Raw genomic sequence first — 20,818 nt, forward strand, 5'->3', positions numbered from 1 at the left:
CAATAAAATGAGAATCATGAATCACTGACCAGAGCAATCTCCTTGCAAACATATAAAAGAAAAGCTATTGCAGTGGTTTATAAAATCAGCAGGACTCATTACACAGCTCAGCAGCCTCCTGCAGACTGAAGTTATGTAAAGCTCCACTATTTGCTAAAAAAAATAAAATATCTAAAATAAAATAAATAAATAAAGTAAAAATCAATAAATCCAACTCCTGAGAAATTATAGAAACCCATTATAAACTTTTTCATCACTTGAAAAAGAGTCACAAAGCTGGGAGATGTGGTCATAACCCATGATTACAGATTTAACCTGCTGAAGGCTTGTTCAAGTGTAAATTACCCTTTAAAAGCTCCAGTTCTGAAGCCTTTTAAAGCCAAAGAAAACCTCCTGAATCCCCACTGCATCAGCAATCTCACCAAATACAAACTGTGGTTTATTCCATAACCCAGCTGGTTTCTTTCTCAAGACCTAATCCAAAGATGTTCTGCTCCTTCCTCACCACCAACTTCCAAAGAAAAAGCAAGAAGGGAACAAATTTGCAAAATAATCAGCAAATTCCCCTAAAATCAGCAGCAGGGCAGTCCTTGCAAATAATTAAGTTCCCACTGTAATTATTTGTGCTGCAGTGCTCAGGAAATAGTTGCTGAGTTTGAATCAGCACTCAATTAGGGCATAAACACTGCCTGAATAAACAGATTATTGGAAGCAAGGAAAAAAGAGGGGCAGAGGGAAGGGGAGCAGAAGACTGTCCTGGATCAGCTGCAGCAGGGATGTTCCTTATTCCAGAAATCTGGTCCCAGCTCTGAAGGCTTGGGCAGGGTCCCAGAGAATTCCAAGCTTCACCTTCTCCCCCTCCTCACACTCCACATCCTCATCTTCTGAGGTGCTGTTGGTTCACTTGCCATGGAAATGTGAAAATTACAATTAAGCTTGACAGTATCCATTTGCAAATCAATTATTTTTCAGTGAAAAAAAAATATTTATTAAATTAAAATATTAAAAATATACCTAAACATTTTATCCAGCTTGGTGTTGCTTTTTAATTCACATTTCACCTGATTCAAGTCATCCTAGAACCAATTATTTTTGAGCTGCTTGCAGAATAAAAGGGCCAGACAGGAAAATAAACCAGAACAACCTCTGGCCTACTGATAAACTCCAAACTTCTTCAAGGTCTCCTAAGTTTAGACCTAAACTGGCACAGGGGTTTAGAAGTTACAGACTGGTCCCTCCACGTTTGAGGTGGGGTTGAGGATTTGCCAGTAATTCCTCAGCACCACCACCTGCCTCAGGTCATTTTCCATGCAACATTTAGACTGCAGGGTTTTTCAGAAGGATGGGGATTTGGGGCATCATAACTTCCCCAGGAAAGCTCTAAAAGCTTGGGAAAAAAAACCCCAAACCACTAATGCCAGTCCCCTGATTTGTGGCACCATGAATCCATCACCCTGCATCAGGGTAGAGCTGGCACCAAGGTGTTGGAGTCCTGTCCCTTGTACAGACATGGAATAAATTCCTGTTCTCCTCAATCTGTGATTCCCATGCTCAGATTTATCTGAGAGCAGAAATTTGCTTACAGTAGAGGCTGCCTTCTCCACCCTTGATCAAAACTTGCTGCCTCTGGTGTGCAACATCTCCTGCAATTCATCTTTTCACTTCCCTTCATTCCCATTCATCTCACGTAGTGTCTTGGTACAGAAACACTGACAGATTTATATTGCCTATGAAAAAAAATTGCACACTGTAGAAAAACTTTGTCTCTACATAAATTACTCCAGTGCATGTCTGCTCACAGCAAAGCCATTTTAAGCCCATTTCAAAAATCACTATTCATGGCCAAAGTTTAATATCTTCTTTTTTTTTTTTTTTAATCCTTATAAGTAACCACAAACAATCTCCCAGTATAACCTATACAGTCCTTGAAGTCCTCCCATGGAAAGAGAGAAACTGATGCTTCCATTCCATGGGGGTCTCAGGTTCCTCTCCCTAAAGTCTGCAACCAGATTAAAGTTTTGGTATTCAGAAATCATATGTATTTAATTAAAAAAAAAACCCAAACAAACAAACAAACAAAAAAACCAAAAAAAAAAACCACACAAAAAAACCCAAAGAAAACCAAATAAACTAAATAAAGACCAAATAGAACAATCCTTCATTAAAATGATTGAACAACTAAGATCCTGAACAGACATAAAGTACTGATGCTGATAGGAGAAATTTTCACCCTTTGCTAAGAAAATGTGTGTTTTCTTAAATGTTCACAAAGCCCCTGAATGTCAAAAATATGATGAAGACAGACACAAGAGGTCTTTTATTCAGTGATACAATACCAGAGAGAATTCTCCAGGCTGAACTTGCCATATTGATTTTCTTTCGTTAGGCAGCAGAAGACCCAAAGAGCTGCCAGTAAAGGTATTCCAGGTGATGTTTTTACAACTTCAGGTGCCCAGAGGAAAAGCTGTGAGCTTACTCTTGCCCCAAACGTTTTTTATTACATTTTTAATAAGCTCAAACAGCAGTGGAAGGTTCATTCCCAACACAAGATATCACTTTATAATAATATAAATTCTTGCCTACATGTTCTTTCGAGGGAATAAATCACTCCATCATCCCACACAGCAGCCAAATTCCTCCTATAAGCACCAATGCATCAGGGAAACACAAATCAGAGGATGAATCTGTTATGAAACTCTTCCCTTCCAGATATTTTTATCAAAGAAATCCAGGGGGTTTAGGGGTTGGCAGGTGGGGGAAAAAAACCCATCTCTAAATACAGCTCCCCTATGCCCTGTGGTCAGGCAGTAATCAAAAATAAATAAGTATTTATCTTCTGAAACCTCCAGAAGGAAATGATTGGTCTGGTATTGACAGAGCTCACTTAACTAATACGAGCTATTTTTATTTTTATTTTTTTAGAGGTTTTGCTCTGACAGCTGCCCATCCTGCTTCGTGCTCAGGCTGCTGAGTCTGCTTCATTGCTTGGGTTTCTGGACAGAGATTGCTGTAATTTAGTGTGACTGCTCAGCAGAGAGAGGGATTTTCCCTTCATGCAAAGCTGGGTTGGGTGAGGGCAGTTCCTTTTCATCACTTTTATCTGAACATGGGGAAATTGCTCTGGACAGCCAAGTCCCCTCTCTTGGTTACAACGTGAAGGTCTGAGTGCCTCAGGGGCAGCATCTGCCACCCACACCCCCAGGAAAAGGGGAGATGAACACCAAAACCTCCTTGTGCTCCAGAAAACTAAACCTTCCCCTCCAGAGTCCTAAACCTCCCCTGACTCGTACTCAAGGATGAAGAGCACAGCAGCACAGTTGAATTCCCAGGAAGTTTCAGTGCCCAAGTGGTATTTTCAACCCACATCTTTGTTTCTTGCATTGATTACTGGTCCAGAACAAGCACTTGGGAGAAAAATATCCTGAGACTTTTTCCAATGACCCTGCCAAGCATCATCAGCCTTGGCACACTGCCAAATAGTGGGCACTCAGAGTGATGTGACTCTGATCACCATCCTGTTCTTTTTCCACGTTTGATTTGACTTGATTTGAGCAGCTGCTACCTCGAGTTGCTTTACAGCAAGAAACAGATTCTTTCCACCTTCTGAGAGCTCATGGGATACAGCAGAGATCAGTACATTCCATGGGCTGCAAGAGATCCGTGGTTAATTCAAGGCTGCTTTTGGGGGATGAATAATATTATTTGGGATAAATAGAATATGCACAGTGTGATGCTCTTGGTGCAGGTTTATCTCAGGGCATGGAGAAAGGTTTTGGCAGGTGATAAGGCAACTGAGTGGTATCTACCAGAATTCACTTCATGTTTCATAAAAAAGCAATCTTCCTGAAGGGAATGCTTAGCATTGCTTTAAACACAATATTGTTGTGACAATTTTAGAGCAACCTATAGGCTAACAGCTGCTCATTCATTTTTTTTAGTTCCTGAAAAGGGATCTTGCTCCACCTCCAACCTGAATTTTCTCCCTAAACTTTACTATCTTAGCACAGTCATCTGGAATGTTTTGTTATGACTCATAGATGGTACCTTCTCCATGAGACATACATTAAGCTGGATGGAAAAACATATCTCATCTGTACATAAGCACTGTGTAAGTACTTTTTCATGAATGGGGCATTTCATCTTTCATCTAGTGCTGAGTGGGTGAAAGGAAACATACACAGCTGCATCCTGAACAGACAAACTCAGTATTAGAGCCTGCCATTAAAGTTTCTTGTAAATTCAAACAAAAATTAATCAACAAAAACTATTCACGGGTGCCAAATCACAACTGTGGCTTTGTTTAAAAAAGAAAACCAGCTCTGTGTTCCAAGCTTAGAAGTAACTTTTCATAAATGTTCAACAACGTTAATGCTTTAAGCAACAGCAGGGCAGATAAATCTCAGCCCATTAAAGTACCAAGAAACCACACTCTTGTTCCAAAGTGCATTCAAAGTTCAAGTGGAGACACCCAGAAAGGTCTAAGTAGTCTCAAGAAATTGCTAATTAGTTCCCTGTGTAAGAGTAACACAGTATTCCTGCAGGAAACTTCTGGCTACACTTAATTAAGCCAAACCTTTCTGATGGAATCTATTATATCACTTTCAGCCTCTTAGGAAAGTGTTTTTTTCCCTGTCAGTCAGGCAACGTTTACTTCCAAAATCCCCTGCCACTATTCACAAGGGTTCCATCCAAGCCCCTGACTCCATCACTCATCTTCATTACGTGCTCCTAAACTGCATAAAAGGGCAATAAATTGTTACCACACAGCTTCCAAGACACATTGGACATTGTCCTTCTGTGGACATTTCCACATGGCTGCCCACAGCTTTACAAGCAGAGGACACACTTGGTGTGGCACCTGATGCCATTTCCTAATGGATTAAACATTCTCCTCTCTGGTATCTTCAGCTCATCACAGCTAAAGGGCAAGACTTTTGTCCCAAAGTTCAAAAAAATTCAATTATCTTCATGTACTGATTCACGCTGTCACAAGGCAGATGACACCTCACGTTCTTTCACAAGCCTCAAACAAAAAAAACAAAAACAAAACAAAAAAAAAATCCCAGCTCTGGATAACATGGTAAACTCTAGCCTGGTGACCTCACAGCTGCATGAAAACACCCTTTTGCAGCAGTAAAAACAAAATAAAGAGCACTCAAAAAAAAAAAAAAAAAAACCAACCAAAACAAAACAAAAAACAAAAAAAACATGCTAAGTTATGGGCTCAGTAAGGAAATACTGTAATATTGAGAACAATAATATAATAAATCTGTTCTCCCGCCACTGCTGCACTGACTGCCTGGGCTTGACTTTCTGTTCCTCCAGATTCTGCCCGTGTTTGGCTTCATTATCCTTGTTTTCCACTTGGAAAGAACATGACCACAAATATCTTTTCATGCTTCACATGGCACTTAGCTGGGCTGCAGATGGTAAACACACAAGACAAAAATCTAAGAACTGGATTTACTGAATTTCCACTGAAAGAAACCTGGGAAAAACAAACAAAAACAAAAAAGCCCAACCAAACAACCACAAAACAAACCCTCTCTGCAAAATGATGAAGGCACCAAGAAAAATTTGGCATCACTGCCTTCACACCCTGCCCCTTCTGCCAACATAAAGGCAACATTTAGCCCAGCAAGCTCCATGCTCTGTGTTTGCTCTGCAGAGGCAAATTGGGGCAAAGCTCTCCCAGAAGGTAATTACTTCACTTCTGTTGTAGGGAGTCTGTCTCAAACTAACCCCTCTTCCTCTGCTGAAGCTCTAGGGATTAAAATTCACCTTTTTAAGGCTTTGCATTGAAAAACTGCAAAAAAAAAAAAAAAAAAAAAAAAAATCCCACCTTTAATGGAGCTCCTGGATGGCACAAGTCCCAATTCACATGGTGGTCCCTATTGAGCCCCAGGTGAGGGCTATGCAAGGATGCCCAGGACCAGGATGCTCCTCTCATCTTCTCTGTGGTCCAGCCCAACTCCTGAGATGAGCCAGAGGATGCAGTTTGAAGGAAGAAAGGGGAGGAATTTTTCCAAATGCTCAGCTGAAAAATCTCAGTGTCCCCAGGGGCTGCAGGGCACAACTCGGGAGTGAAGAGCAGGAGAAAAAAATCAGGTTTGTTTTTGAAATAGGAGTGCTTATTGTTAATGTTTGAAGCTAGACAAATAGAGGAGGACATGGAGATGCTTGAGAAGATGGCAGCTGAAATTCAGAATTCAGTGGACACCAGCCCTGGAGCTCAGGTTTCACCACAGCTGAAATAAACTTTACTGAAGCAGTTCACAGAAATAATTGAAAATGAAGCAAATTCCAGTTGGCAACCAGCTTGGCAAGAACAGATGCATGGTTGCAATCACCACCCAAAAAAGCTAAGTTTCTAATGCAGAAAAATGAGATATAGCATTAACATTATAAAACACTGCAGAGAACCAGAGACATACATTAAGCTGGATGGAAAAACATATCTCATCTGTACATAAGCACTGTGTAAGTACTTTTTCATGAATGGGGCATTTCATCTTTCCTCCAGAAAATTTTCTGGAGCAAGACTCCAGAAAATCCCCCCAGAAGATACTTTGCCAGGTCCTTTAAACTCCAATGTTAGCAGAATGAACACATCTAACAAAAAAACATCTCCAGCAAAAATACCTCCCAAGTACTGAAATATATTTCCATCTCTTAAATTTCTCTGTTGCCAACAGTGTTTACCTGGAGTCAAAGACACAAATCTCTGATTTCACAAGATCAGTGGAATAACTTGGGTCAGGCTGAGAATGCATTCAAAGCTTTCAGACATGGAGGAGACTAAGACAGCATCAAGAGCATACAGATGTGTTGGGATATTTTTAATGTGAAATAAACTCCCAGTTCCTTAATTTATGTCTGCAGCAGGGACTCCACCAAAATCAAGGCAGAAAACTGTGAAAAATGGGTCCTTATAGACCTGTTGTATCAATAGTGTGACTGAATTGCACCTTTTTTTTTTTTTAGAGGACACCAAAAGGAGTGGTGTGGTGTCAGAAACATTGTAGAAGTTGGTCCATGTTCAGTTTTATTTTGATGTTTTCCACACTCAGAAATGCTATTAAGGAAACACAGCATTTACCATGAAAAAAAAAAAAGGCCCTATCAGTCATTGTTTTCTACAAAGGTCACTCCACTCCCACATCTAAAGACAGCAGCATGCAACGAAGTGCCCCAAAATGCAATGTCTTCCATCAGAGGTTCAGGAACGGGACTCAGCAGCCAGCATCAGGAGTTTTGGACAGTGCTTGTCCTGACTTCCATCCTCAGCAGAGGAGGTCCCAGGAGAGCAAAACTTCCCCCCATCTCCCCAGCTCTTCTTTGGGCCTGGCTTCACAGAACCATAGAATCATAGAATTGGCTGGGTTGGAAGGGACCTCAGAGTTCATCAAGTCCAACCCTTGCTCCACTCCCCCCGTGGTTCCCAGCCCATGGCACTGAGTGCCACATCCAGGCTCTTTTGAAATATCTCCAGGGATGGAGAATCCACCCCTTCCCTGGGCAGCCCATTCCAATGTCTGATCACCCTCTCTGGAAAGAAATTCTTTCTAATGTCCAACCTAAACCTCCCCTGGCACAACTTGAGACCTCTTGTGCCCTCTTGTCTTGCTGAGAGTTGCCTGGGAAAAGAGCCCAACCCCCCCCTGGCTCCAACCTCCTTTCAGGGAGTTGGAGAGAGTGATGAGGTCTCCCCCGAGCCTCCTCTTCTCCAGCCTCAACACCCCCAGCTCCCTCAGCCTCTCCTCATAGGATCTGTGCTCCAGTCCCTTCACCAGCCCAGTTGCCTCCCTTGGACCTGCTCCAGCACCTCAATCTCCTTCCTGAGCTGAGGGGCCCAGAACTGGACACAGGACTCGAGGTGTGGCCTTCAACAGAAACAATTCCAGCATCCTTGGCATCCAGATGTGAGGGCACCCTGGGCAGTGAGGTTACAAAACAATTTGGTTGGTTTGATTTTTTGGGGTTTTTTTTTCTCCCCATGAACACCCTCCATTCTTTGGCAACCAAAGTGTTCCATGAGTTCAGTTCCTTGCTGATGCTTCCAAGGGGGAGTTGGCAGCTTGGCTGGGACCATTCCCTTTGGCATCCCCAAAGTGCTCCAGGAGAGCAGGACCTGCTTGGCATGGTTGGAGCAGAGCTTCAAACCAAAGACAACAAGGTAAGATTGGTTCTCTGGCCCTAAGAGACCAACTCTTTCTCGTGGACAAAACTCAGACCTCGTGTGGGAATAACTGAGTCAGTCCTGCTGCTTTTATGGGAGTTACTTCACCAGTAGGAGGAGAAATGAAGCATGCTGGAAAACCATTCATCCTGGGCATGTAGGAGAAATTATAGGCTCACCACTGACCATTTGACTTAATTTACAACTTTCCTGAGTGTTAAAATCCTGAAAAATGCCTTCGGCATCCACAATGTTTATAACCAAAGTGAGAGACTCCAGAAGTTCAGAATTGTCTATAAATACAGAAACTTTTATATGCACATAAAATACATCTCATTTCCTTCAACGCCTGGGTTAGTGTTAGAAATTACATTTTGATCATAAGAAATCAGGAGAAAACACTGCAATTATGTGCTTTTCCTTCCTTTATGTGTGAAAATTTTCAAGTAATTCTCATCTTTCCTCCTTCGTGTTACTTCTACAGGGGTATAAACTACATCCACAAAGCTGATCTGGACCAGGGAAACTCTGTTCTCCAGCCCTAAACAAATGCATTATTTTAACAACCTTTTAATAACCTGAAAAACTAACTGGATGAGTAAAGGGGGTGGTTTCATGGCAAATATTCATACCATCCACAGCAAAGTTAGAGGGCTCCTGGAGTTAACTCCAATGAGTCTCAGAGTTTTGTTTGTGTGCACCAGAGCCTTAGGGCATGGAGGGAATTGAGCATTTTGGAGGAGCTCCCCATGGCAGATGTCAGAATGGTTCTGGATTTGTGGATGACAAAACGACAGAGCACTGATAATCTTTACCCCTGTATTTTCAGATGGGATAAAATAGGAAAGTCCAAGAAAAATCTTGATCTCCTAATTCACCCTCCCAAATCCCATCAAATGGAGATTCCGGGTCTTCGAGTAAAATCCAGATATGTTCTGTACAAAACAGAAAGTCAGTGGCAATCCAGTTTCTAAAGAATCCAGGCAGACAGCATTGAACCTAAATTTCCCTCATTAACCCTATTAAACAGGGTGAATTTCAGCCTTTCCAGAAGCTCAAAAGACAGATTAGTTCATTTTTCCAACCTTCCCACCCTGCCATCAGGCTCCCCACTCCAGACCCATGCCAGGACTCCACTTCATGAGGGTTGCAGCCAGGATTTTGGGGCTCAAAGCTGGCAGGAGGCATTTTCAGGAGCAAGGGTACAAGACCTGCAGCAAGGAAGTGAAACCCTCAGCCTCAGAAAGAACTCTCGGTTAAGACCCTAAAGCCCTCATTAATATAATTTGTTTCATTCTAGCTGCTAAAACACCACTTCTCTGCATTTAGCAGGCAACCCCATTTCTATTAGCTAAGGAGTGCTTTGCTCACCCCTCTTTTTCCTCAAGCACAGAGAAGAAAAAAAGCCTCTGCTTGCAGCCAGTGAATGCCATGCCAGGGTATATTTATCACCACAGGTGAAAAATGAAGGTAGGTTGTCTTTCCAAACAGCTGCTTCTGAGGACTTAAAAGGAAAATAATTTGGAAAGCAACCCCGACATCATTGACTGGGAGCAATGGATTTCCCTCCTTCAAGCTGCACGAGGGCTACACAGGGAGTGTGACTCCATCCCAAACCAGAATCTGAGACAGGAGACACATTTAAAGCATGAAAAGAAACCACAGTCTTACCACTGGAATAAAAAGCCACTAATCACTACCCTTCAGGAAATCACTCAATTTTCAGTCTTTCTGCTTCAAGTCCAGAAAATTAAATTTCCCCTTTCTAATGGTGCTGCCTTGGAGGAGAGACCAAAAAAATAAATGAGCATGAGGCTTATACGACCATGGGGCAGGAAGAGGGTCTGCACTTGTCAGCTGAACATCTCTGGTAATGGAAGGAAAAAAAAATCCACCACTGAACACCACGATCCAGATGGTGAAGCCTCATCCTGCTCCTGATATTGGTCATGCTCACTGGGGTCAGGAAAACCAGCTTTGTGTTGGGTACCAAGTGTTACTTCCCAGCTTTAAAGATATATCCCCATCTCTCTTGTCTTTATTTACACTTTTCTGGAAGGCTTTTATGCCCTGAGGATGAATTGCATCCTTCTGTAAGTGGATGCTGGTTTCTGATTTTTTTATGTGGTCCTTTCACCTCACTTTCAGTCCTGCTCAACTTGGAGACTCATCTGGCTGCTTTTAACTTGGCTGAAGATAAATAGGTCCTTAAAGCCCCTGGTTAAAGTGTCTTTAATGGCAGTGAAGTTCATAATAATAAAGCTGTCCTTTCCATACAGTGTGCTTGGGAAATTTAGTAAGCCTATTAATTATTTCCTTAAAGCCTGGATTGCAAAATGTCACTGCTGGCATTTAAGCCTCATTAAAAATGCAAGTCTATCTCATCGAGGAGAAACAAGTCTATACAATCTAGTTTTCAGATGGAAATATTTATTGAGGAAGACAGCTGCCAACTCTGAATATAAACAGAAACAAAGCCACTTCAAGCAAGTTGCAATTTTTTTTTCTCTTTTCCATACCAAGGGCAGATTTCTCCCCAGCACAGTGGGGCAGAAAATAAGGGACATCTGGTGGCAATTTGCTGTATTATAAGGTAACTCATTTCAGTGCTGCTAACCAATTCTTTCTCTCTCTCTCTCTTTTTTTTTTTTTTTTTTTTTTTTTTTAAGTTTTATTCTTCTTAGGAAAGCTTTTTAGCTGTTTTCTTTCTTTATTTTGACACAGATACTTCTGAGACTCCTGGGCACCATGATCTTTATGCCTGCTGACAACCACTGTTATCTAATTCAAGTGGGATTGTCATGTTCACATCAGGAAAAAAAAAACCTACAACAAACCAAGACTTCCAAAAAGGAATTAGCAAAGCAGCACTAAGATTTAGCTGGGCACCAGCAGGGAGAATTGCTGAGCAAGGATGTAAGAAAAGCTGCACAGAATTTTGCAGAGAAAACCCTTCAAGTGCTCTGAGTGATGTCAATTTGGGTTTCTCTGAATCGGTGTTCATTAGATTTTAATTAAAGAAAACAAAGAAGAAAAAAAGATACAGCTGCAATTTTCATTCTGAGCTCAGCAGCATCCTGGTGAGTAAAACTTCTACCAATCTGAAACAGCCTTGTCCTCTTTTAGTGCCTTATTGATCCTCAGTGATGGTCACATCTAATTCAGCTGAGGCTTCTACACCTGGACCTGCACCTCCAGACATAAAGCAACTACAGCTCCACTTCTAACTCCTACAGCCCTGAAATAAAATTCTCTTTTAGAAAGCCAGAAGCCTCTCTTGGATAATTAATAAGTAAACTGTCAGTCAGTGACAAATTAAAATTGCAAAATTGCACACGCTGCAATTTCAAGGCTTGTGACACCGATTTCTTTGGTAATAAGTAGAAAAAAAAAAAAAATCTGTAAGGACTAACGGAAATGAGATGAAATCTAAACAGACTCTAAATATTTATCAGCAGAGGAAGTTCAAAAATATCTCTGCAAAACTCAAGCGGATGGGCAGGCTACATCCAGAGCCTCTGAGCCTTCTTCGAAGGGTGTGAGAGGAGGAACTTTGCTCACAGTTTGACATCCCTAAATCAAATTAATTCCTTCCTCCTATTCAACTGCAACATGAAAATCCTTGATGCCAAAAGGACAAAGCTAAGAATGTCCCTAAAGCCATGTCTGAATGCTGCACTTGATGCAAAAGGCTGCCCAGGCTCTTCCCCACATGACGAAGTGATGAAATACTTGAAATAAAGATTCTGCTTTGGGGGCTTTCCAGCACTTTTAAGGCCTAAATATCCTGACGAGGAATCGTCACCTGTCCACCTGCAGGGGCAGTGCCCTCAGCACTGAAATGGGGACACACCTGCAGTCTGGCAATTAAAACTTGAATAGGGTTGATTTAGGTTGGACATTAGGAAGGAATTTTTTGCTGTGAGGGTGCTGAGCCCCTGTGCCAGGTTTCCCAGAGAAGCTGTGGCTGCCCCATCCCTGGCAGTGTCTCAGCCCAGGTTGGATCGGGCTTGGAGCAACCTGGGCTGTGGGAGGTGTCCCTGACCATGGCAGGGGTTGGGGATGGAGGAGCTTTAAGGTCCCTTCCAACTCAAACCATCCTAGGATTCTAAGAAAGGGGACCTCTGGGATAACACAACCACTGATATATTATTTCAAAGAGAATTATGATTTCCTTTTCCCATCCCCTCATCCCCACCAGCCGTTCCCTTCAGTTTAAGACTTCCTGGTTTAACTAAAGAACATAAGCACAGAAAAATACAGCTGAACACCTTCAGCTCCAGTAACTCATCAAGAAAACCTTTAAGGATCCCATTTCAATTTATTTTATTTTTCTGTAAATCCTGGCACACTCAAGTCAGCAGGAAGACATTTCATTGCCTTTAATGAAGCCAGAAGTTCATCCTGAGAATTGCTGTTTGGAATGAACACAGCATTTATATTATCTAGTTTGAAATGCTCAATTTTTTTTTCTTAAATGCAACTTAATGATATTTGCTGGTTCAGAATTATTTGTTATCTTTAAAGATACACAAAGAAGGCTGTTGAAGTGCTGCAGTGTAACAATTTTAGTGATTAGGTAGGAATAGCCTTGTTTCAGTAGCAGGGAAGTATTTTTAAGGTGCAAATATAAATTGTAACAAAGTTACAGTTTATTTTCTAACCCTGAGAACCTTTAGAAGCTAGAAATTATAATAGTGCAACAAAAATCACTGCTGATACTTACACACAGCTACCTGTATTTGTTTTCAAATCCTTTTTTTTTTCATTTATTATGTGATGTACTAGTACAGAATGACCAAAAAAAAAAAAAAAAAAAAAAAAAAAGAAAAAGAAAAACGCCAAACAAAAAAGCCCAAACCAAAATAAAAAAAAAATTATGGGGAAAAAATGGGAAGATTCCTACATGGAAAAATGGATAGATTCCTACACCCACTTAAGGGGCACCATGAAAAGAAAAAGCCATCAAAACCCAACAGAAGTTTTTTGTGCATTCCTGATGTTGCATCAAAATGAATCCTTGACACAAGGCAACTCTGGTACCAAACAACAGGAACACTCAATTTTTAGAGCTGTGTTCAGAAATAAGCAGCAATGATGTGAAGAGGAATATTTTACATGAGGGTTAATGAAATCCGTTGGGTTTTTTTAAAAAAGCAACTAGTAGGAAGTTAAGCTAAAAGCTGCTCAGAGTGTTAGGCTGGGCTAACCAAGCCTCTCCTCTACAACCACACTTTTCAGCAATAAATGGCAAAATCTTCATCCAAAACAAATGGCAAACACCTTTAGTGCCCACTATTTAGAGGAGCAAGATGCTGGTTCCCCTGACAGCACTGAAATTACTCCTCATCTCCCCTGCTGCAAGAGAAATCCACGTGGGATTTCCATGGATACCAACAGATATCCCATTTTACTATGGGCTGTATTTTTAATTTTGCTGATCTCCCTTAGCAATGTATAAAAATATTCTCTGAAGAGCTCAACACTTTTAAACCAGCCCCATGTGAGACAAATGAGTTTTTCCCCTTATCTATAATAAGATGGATGAGCTCAGGTTCCACTCTTCCCTCCTGTTCACCTCTCATGACTAATTTCTTGTTGAAACTGCTTGAAAGGAGGTATAAATAGCTTTGCTAAGTAATTCTAATGCTAAATGTCAAGAGCAATAGTGGTTTTGTTCTGATTTCTCCTTATCTCTTCTTCAGGCAAGTTAATCTTCAACCTGAGATACTGTTTTCATAGCTCTATAATTTATGAACTTTTGCATTTAAATTATTTACTTTATGAATGGCTCTGATGAGTTGCCCAGGGTGGAAAGCTGGAATGGTCAATGCTGAAGTGCTGGACAACAAATTTTTTTGCCTTTTTTAAATGCAGAGACCAGCAGTGTATCTTGCATTGTAATTGCTCTACCTAGGAATTTCATTATCCCTTTAACTTTGATATTATTTGAGATTGCTTATTTAATATTTATATAGCTCAGTTGGAAGACAAATTTCTCAACTCACAAGTAAATAAACTTGAAGAGAATGGAAAGAAATATTAGATATTAGATGGACTTGCAAAAAAAGTGTTGGTTTTAAGAATTTTCAGATGAAGCTTCAAGAGCTGGCCCTGCAGGCAAACCCATCTCATTACACAATACCCACTGCTAATAATCTATTAAATTGCCCTTTTCCCTTCCCTCCATTTCCAGCTTCACTCAACCAAACCTCCTGGCTGCATCACTCAAACAGATTCCTTTTCCTTCCTCAGATTAATAAATCCTGGCACTCCCAGACCGTCATATGCTAAGGTCCTCACCTTGTCTTCAAACCATGTAAATCATATGCAAACCCTTCCAGAATCCTGATTTCCACTGTTTTTTTTTTAATTTTTTAAATTTTTATTATATTCCTGGCCTCTCTCCTATTCATTGGTATCTCACTGATCTGATGCTCTTTAATCAAGGGCTTTTTTTCCCCCTGCAAGACCCAGATTTGGGCACTTACATCAGATAAGGACCTTGTCATCTTCATCTGAAATCATCCAATATTTCCAACTCACAACTAACATGCTCCACACTTTCCCCACCACTATCCACCAGGCTTCTTCCAGCCCCTAAGCACACACAGCACAGAAAAATCTTTATTTTTATCTTACAGAAATCTGTGTCTTTCAAGGTGGTCTTGCTTTTTCTAAAAATCCATCAATTTTTATTTTTTTTCCTGCACTCTTTTTGTCTGATCTCCCAGTTCTCACCAGGTAAAACTCACCTCTAGCACAATGACTGCCATTATTTGAAAGAAAGGTTTTCCCTTCAATCCCACAGAGAAGTAATCAGGTCTAACTCAAACTTGGCAGATTTAAGCTGTGCATGAAAATGTATGCGATGTATTTAATGAATGCAAGAAAATAATAATACAAAAGTCTTTTTTCAATCTTCTATTTTTTTCTAATTTTGTGGTACAACAGGAGAGTACATTCACCCACACTGAATATCAAGTTTTTTTACAGGAAAAAAAAAAAAAAAAAAAAAAAAAGCTTGTAAAACATACTTTTCCCTACTGGAAGGCGTGAAGCAAATTAAAAATGTCACACTTAATACTTTGCTATTTAGGTCCAGATCTGCACCTTCTACTACCTACACTCCATACAAAGTGTGCATTAAAAAAACCCCACACTTATTTATAAAGTGATGTGGGTATTTGATGAGTCCCAGTGACAGCACATTAGGTTTCAGGATAAAAAGTGTGTATTTAGTGGTGCTTAGTATACAAAATAATAAAATCTTGAGTCACTTTCCTACCTCCCCATCACATTTCTTCACAGGACTGTGTTCATTGGAAAGGAAACCCATCACCCAGAAGGCACCCAGCTGCCTTTCACCATCCCAAATGCTGCAGGGGCTTTAGAGTTTCTCTCTTTTCCTGCACCAGGAACTCCAAAAATGTTTCTGGAATTGGGTTAGTTTGGGTGTTCTGCCTCATTTCCGGCTGGTTCATGGGGAAAGCAGCAGCCTTGCCACTTCAGGGACTTGAAAAACATGAGGTTCAGGCAGGAGAAGCTGCTGTGGGAATCTGAAGAAGCAGAATAGTGGGCTGGGGAGAGAGCTGGGGTGGAGAGAGCTGGGGTGGAGAGAGCTGGGGTGGAGAGAGCTGGGGTGGAGAGAGCTGGGGTGGAGAGAGCTGGGGTGGAGAGAGCTGGGGTGGAGAGAGCTGGGGTGGAGAGAGCTGGGGTGGAGAGAGCTGGGGTGGAGAGAGCGAGCTGGGTTTGTTCAGAGAAGGCTCCAGGAAGACCTTAGAGAACATTCCAGTACCTGAAGAGGCTCCAGGAAAGCTGGGGAGGGACTTTGGACAAGGGCCTGGATAAGGAGGAATGGTTTTAATCTGAAAGATACTTACTTAGACTTAGATATTAGAAAAGAATGACTTAGATATTAGAAGATATTTCTTGTGAGGGTGCTGAGCCCCTGGCCCAGGTTTCCCGGAGAAGCTGTGGCTGCCCTATCCCTGGAACTGTTGAATTCCAGGCTGGATGGGGCTTGGAGCAACCTGGGCTGGTGGGAGGTGTCCCTGACCATGGCAGGGTGTTGGAACTGGATGAGCTTTAAGGTCACCCCCAACCCATTCTATGATTCTTGTGCTGAGGATCCTAGAGCTGGACACAGTTGTCCAGGTGGGATCTCACCAGAGTAGAGGGGCAGGAGAAGCTGGATGAAAGAAACTGGATCTGGGAATGAGAAGAAGCAAGACAGTGGTCTGGGGGTTGGTGAGTCCATGATCTCTGGTGTGATGCCACAGGGGGGTGGAGGTTGGGCACTGGGACAGAGCTGGCCATGGACTACTTGTTCCTCTCCACATTCTTCAACCCATCTGCTCTCTCAGCACCACCTCAGCTGCCTTGTCCTTTCCATCAGCCACCAGTACCCAACTGGACCTCATTTTTCCTTTCTGTTTCTTCTCTTAAGCTACCAGGTTATCTCCAAGAGGATGCCATGCTCCTTAAAACCAGTGCTTCCATTCAAGAGGTGATGGACATCAAGTGTAACACAAATGAATAAATATTCCTTGGAAAAGCTGCATTAACTGCTTGCTCCTGGAGTGGCCTGGAGGGGCCAGCTGTGTAACCAAAGGATTACAGAGCACCCACTGCACCCAGCCTGCTGCCCTCATGGGTAAAAACCAAACCAAGCAATCAGGACAGAACTGGATTTCTGTCTTTCAGACAAGGGAACACAAATAAATAAAAATTCATAGGGACAAACAGCCAGTGTTCTATTACACAGATGAACAGGCCTGCAGAATTTTAAGGGGATGGGTCTCCAATGCTGACCATAATTAGGTAATTTTAGTGAAACTGCAGCATAATTGGGGAGATCAGTGCCATTCAGGCTGCATTGAGATAAGAACTTGTAGGAGCTCCCAGATCCCTTGCCCTCATGTGAATGGCTGCATTTAGACTCCAAATCTGGCACTGGCAGCAAGAAAAACAGTGCACTTCACTAAAAAACATCATAAACACAAAATACTAATTTGTAGGGGAAAACGGGGGGGCAGGGAGGGAAAATCTGCTCTTATTGAAAATGTACCTTGGTTTTCCACAGCATTTTGGGTCCTGCCAGCTGAACAACATAGCTCCAGCCAAGGAGTAAGGTGGGAATTCTGTTACCCCTCAGGTAACAGAAAAGAGGAGGGAAAGAGGGGGGTAAAGGGAGGAATTAAAGCCTAAAGACAGAGATTCAGGACCCTGCTTCAAGTCAGAGTAGAGGTCCTGCAGACTTTAAGAGGATGTTGGAAACCAGGTGGTTGACATCCCAGGAGGATCCAGAGCAGCACTGAGGGACTGAATAGCAAATTTCCTTGGAAGTGATGATTGTTGGCTATAGAGCCTTTAAGGATGGAGAAAGTGCGAAGGGAATTAAGGTTTGGGAAGGAGAAGGAATCTCTGGGCACCTGTTTAAGTCTCTCTTCACCCAAATGATGTCTCTGTACTGAAAGAGAAGCACAGTCAGATGTTCTAACTTCCTAAATCATTCTGGCAATAAGACAAGATGAGGTTGCTGATAGCTTTGAGATAGAGAAATCAGCTCAACAGATCAAAGCAACATTAAACCCACACATAGGACATAGGGGTAACACAACACTGAGCTGTAACTTCTTAAATTTTGCTCCCATGAACCTAGAAGGAAAACCTCAGCACAGGAAAAGTAGCTAATAGTAATTATTCCCTTCCTAGTCAGTAGAGGAACTTGGTAGGAAATCTTTATTGGGAGGTGGAGGGATTGTAGTATCACAGCTAGCAACACTCTATGAGCCTTGGAAGAGTTTGCTGCCACCCACCTAACAACTTGGCCTTTCATACAAATCCTTTGCAAGCTACTACTTTAGTACTGGGACACAGTTCCAGCTTTAAAAACCTGTGGCATAACATTGAAATCACCTGGGCTACAAACATCATTTTACCCACTGAAGCTCCTGGTTCTCATTCAACTCCTGCCACACACTGCTTAAAATAGTGTTAAAATATAAGTAATGTCTTCTTTGTATCCCCATGATTATGCCTGGATAAACCCTGTCCTTCTAAAGCTGCTAGGGGCTTACATGGCCTCATCCTTCCACTTAAACGACATAAAATAATTCAAACACTAGAGTCTGCTTCACTCTTTTCATTTATACAGCTCCCAGACACCTACTTTTAGTTTAGCAAAGCAGATAACATCCATTAGTGTCTTGCACTGCATTAGTGGAATTAAGTGTTTTGCCATGTAAATCTCCTGTTTCATCATGTCCCTGTTCCAAACCACCAAATAAAACACTCTGAATTTGAGATTAGTCCTTGTGTTACAAAACCTGAACCATAAAACTGTTTTTGTTACTGATTTCAGAGCTGCACAGTGACGGTGCTTACAGACACAGCATCTAAGGGCCACTTAAAAATGGAAAAAAAAAAAAAAAAAAAAAAAGAAAAAAGGTAGTTTCACTACTAAATCTTCATGCAAGCAGATCCCCCCTTTCTGCATTCAAATTGATTTTCTTTTGGCATCTGAAGAGCCAGATGAATCCTTTGACTCAATGCCCAAGAGTGAGATGGCACCAGCAGCAGAGAAGCTCTCAGGGCAAGAGATGTGTGCCATGGTTTTAATCACTGGCAGAAAAAAAAAAAAGCTTTGAGACAACTATTCCACTGGTATTTGCTGTTTATAAGTGAGTATGTGTACACAAAATACACCCATCTATGTGTACAAATAGCAAAGATATCAATACATAGTTCTATTTCACATCTATGCTGTGACCTCTTACTGAGGGAATTTTTTTTTTTTTTGCCAGAGATCAAGCAGTCCCCAGCTGGTACCAAGAGCAGAGCTGCTCAACCTGGCATTTTTTCACACAAAGGAGCACATGTGGCTTTCAGTTAAACCTGCAACATGTTTACTCATCATGAAGAGTTGTGAGAAACTCGGAGTTTCAGTCTTTAACCTGAGTGCTCTGCTTATTTTGAGTCAGGAAACACAAAAGGCACGTGTTTGCTCTCCAGGAGCTGTTAATGACTTTTTATCTGGCTAACAAGCCATCAAGTGCAACCTTACCTTGGTCATATGCAAGCAAATCACTATGAAAAGAATTTTTGGCCACCGAATAATATAATAATTAAAAATCCCCACAACTCCAGTGCCCTATCTGAAAGTTTGCTGGGTGTTTAGAGGCACCACCCTACAAACAGCATTACCTACCCTATTAACCTACAAATGCAGCTGTCCCCAGGTCCATTCACTGCAGAGTAAGGCTGTAGTATTACAATGAAGCAGCACAGGAAAAAAAAAAAAAAAAGAAAAAAAAAAGACCAAGAAACAGCCGTATATGACACCAGCAAAGTTCAGCTGGTAAATTGTTGCTTAACAGACTCTTCCCCACAATAACCCACGGCTGAACCTTGACTGCATTCCCAGCAAAACCATGCCATGGAGCTATTTTTACCAGCCAGCCTTTCACATTTAAGAAATACCCCTCTCCACCTAAGAATACTCCTCAGTGAATGGGCAACATCCCTCCCCGGTTTCATTCTAAGGAGGATGCGGTGCCGGAATCCAATGAATCTCTGGGAGAAAGCCTTTATACAAGTGGTTTCTCTCGCCAAAAAAACACCGGCAAATCCAGCGCAATTAAGCACGGAGCGGTTCCCCAGCAGGGATCTGCCCGGCACAGCCGAGATGACAGCAAATGGCATTATCTTTGTCAGCCAGCACTACTGTGGGTTAAAAGAAATAAACACCCACACCCCCCATCTCTGCTCACCCTGCACCCAGGGAGTACCCCGGGACCCTCCCGTGGAGTTGGGGGGGACTCTCCCAGCCTCCCCCCTTTTGCTGGGGAAGCACCTCCAGGTTTCTCCCCCCCCCACCCCTAAAACAAGGCGGGGGGGATGGAAGCAACTGCGGGGGTCTCCGCACCCCCAAACCCGGACCAAGGTGTTGGGGAGGGGGGGGAGGGTTCGGTTTCCGTCCCCTGAGCCGAACCGCTCTACCCAGCGGTACCGGCAACTTCCCGCAAAGTCCCGCAGCCTCCAAACTTGGGGACCCGAGGCCTGAGGAGCCCCCCCAACCCCCAGATACACACACACATCCCTCTCCTGAACCCCCCCATCCCCTCCCCTACCTCCGCTGCCCGGTTCTGCCCCGCTCGATCGTTCGCCCGTCCGCGACCGCCGCCTCTGCCGGCGCTGCCCTAAGGGGAGGGGGGAGCGGAGGAGGAGGAGGAGGAGAAGAAGGAGGAGGAGGAGGAGGAGGAAGGGGGAGGGAGGGAGCAGCCCCGCGCTGCGCAGCCCGGGAGGCGGCCGCTCGGCTCAGCCCCGCCAGCTCCGGGGGGAGTGGGGGGGTCCCCGGCTGTAACCCCCCCCCCAAAAAAAGGATGGGGATGCTCGCATGTCGCCCCGATGGTCCCCGGCTGTCAACCCCCACCCAGAAAGGGGATGGGGAGTGGAGGGTAGAGCCGCCTCACTGCCGGGGACTCCGTGGGAGGGGGGGGTGGGGGTGGTCTCCAGCCGAGCCCCTCAAGAACGGGATTGGGGAGGGAGGTGCTGTGCTAGAGCTGGGGGTCCCCAGCCCTGTCCCCTGGGAAGGGGATGAGGGGGTGCTGAGCGAGTTGGAGCCCCCGAGTGTGG

At 42.9% G+C, this 20,818-nt stretch overlaps 1 protein-coding gene across 1 annotated transcript in view; it reads right to left on the reverse strand.

Annotated features, from left to right (window-relative positions):
* CHST15 (carbohydrate sulfotransferase 15) overlaps positions 1-20,404 on the reverse strand; it is a 43,271-nt gene extending 22,867 nt beyond the window's left edge. Inside the window, exon 1 of the mRNA XM_071749647.1 lies at positions 20,314-20,404. The gene's annotated coding sequence lies outside the window, so the exon portion shown is untranslated. The remainder of the gene's footprint in view (positions 1-20,313) is intronic.
* Between the last annotated feature and the right edge of the window lie 414 nt (positions 20,405-20,818).

Source organism: Heliangelus exortis, chromosome 7, assembly GCF_036169615.1.
Source record: "Heliangelus exortis chromosome 7, bHelExo1.hap1, whole genome shotgun sequence".
In the NCBI taxonomy this organism is placed as follows: Eukaryota; Metazoa; Chordata; class Aves; order Apodiformes; family Trochilidae; genus Heliangelus; species Heliangelus exortis.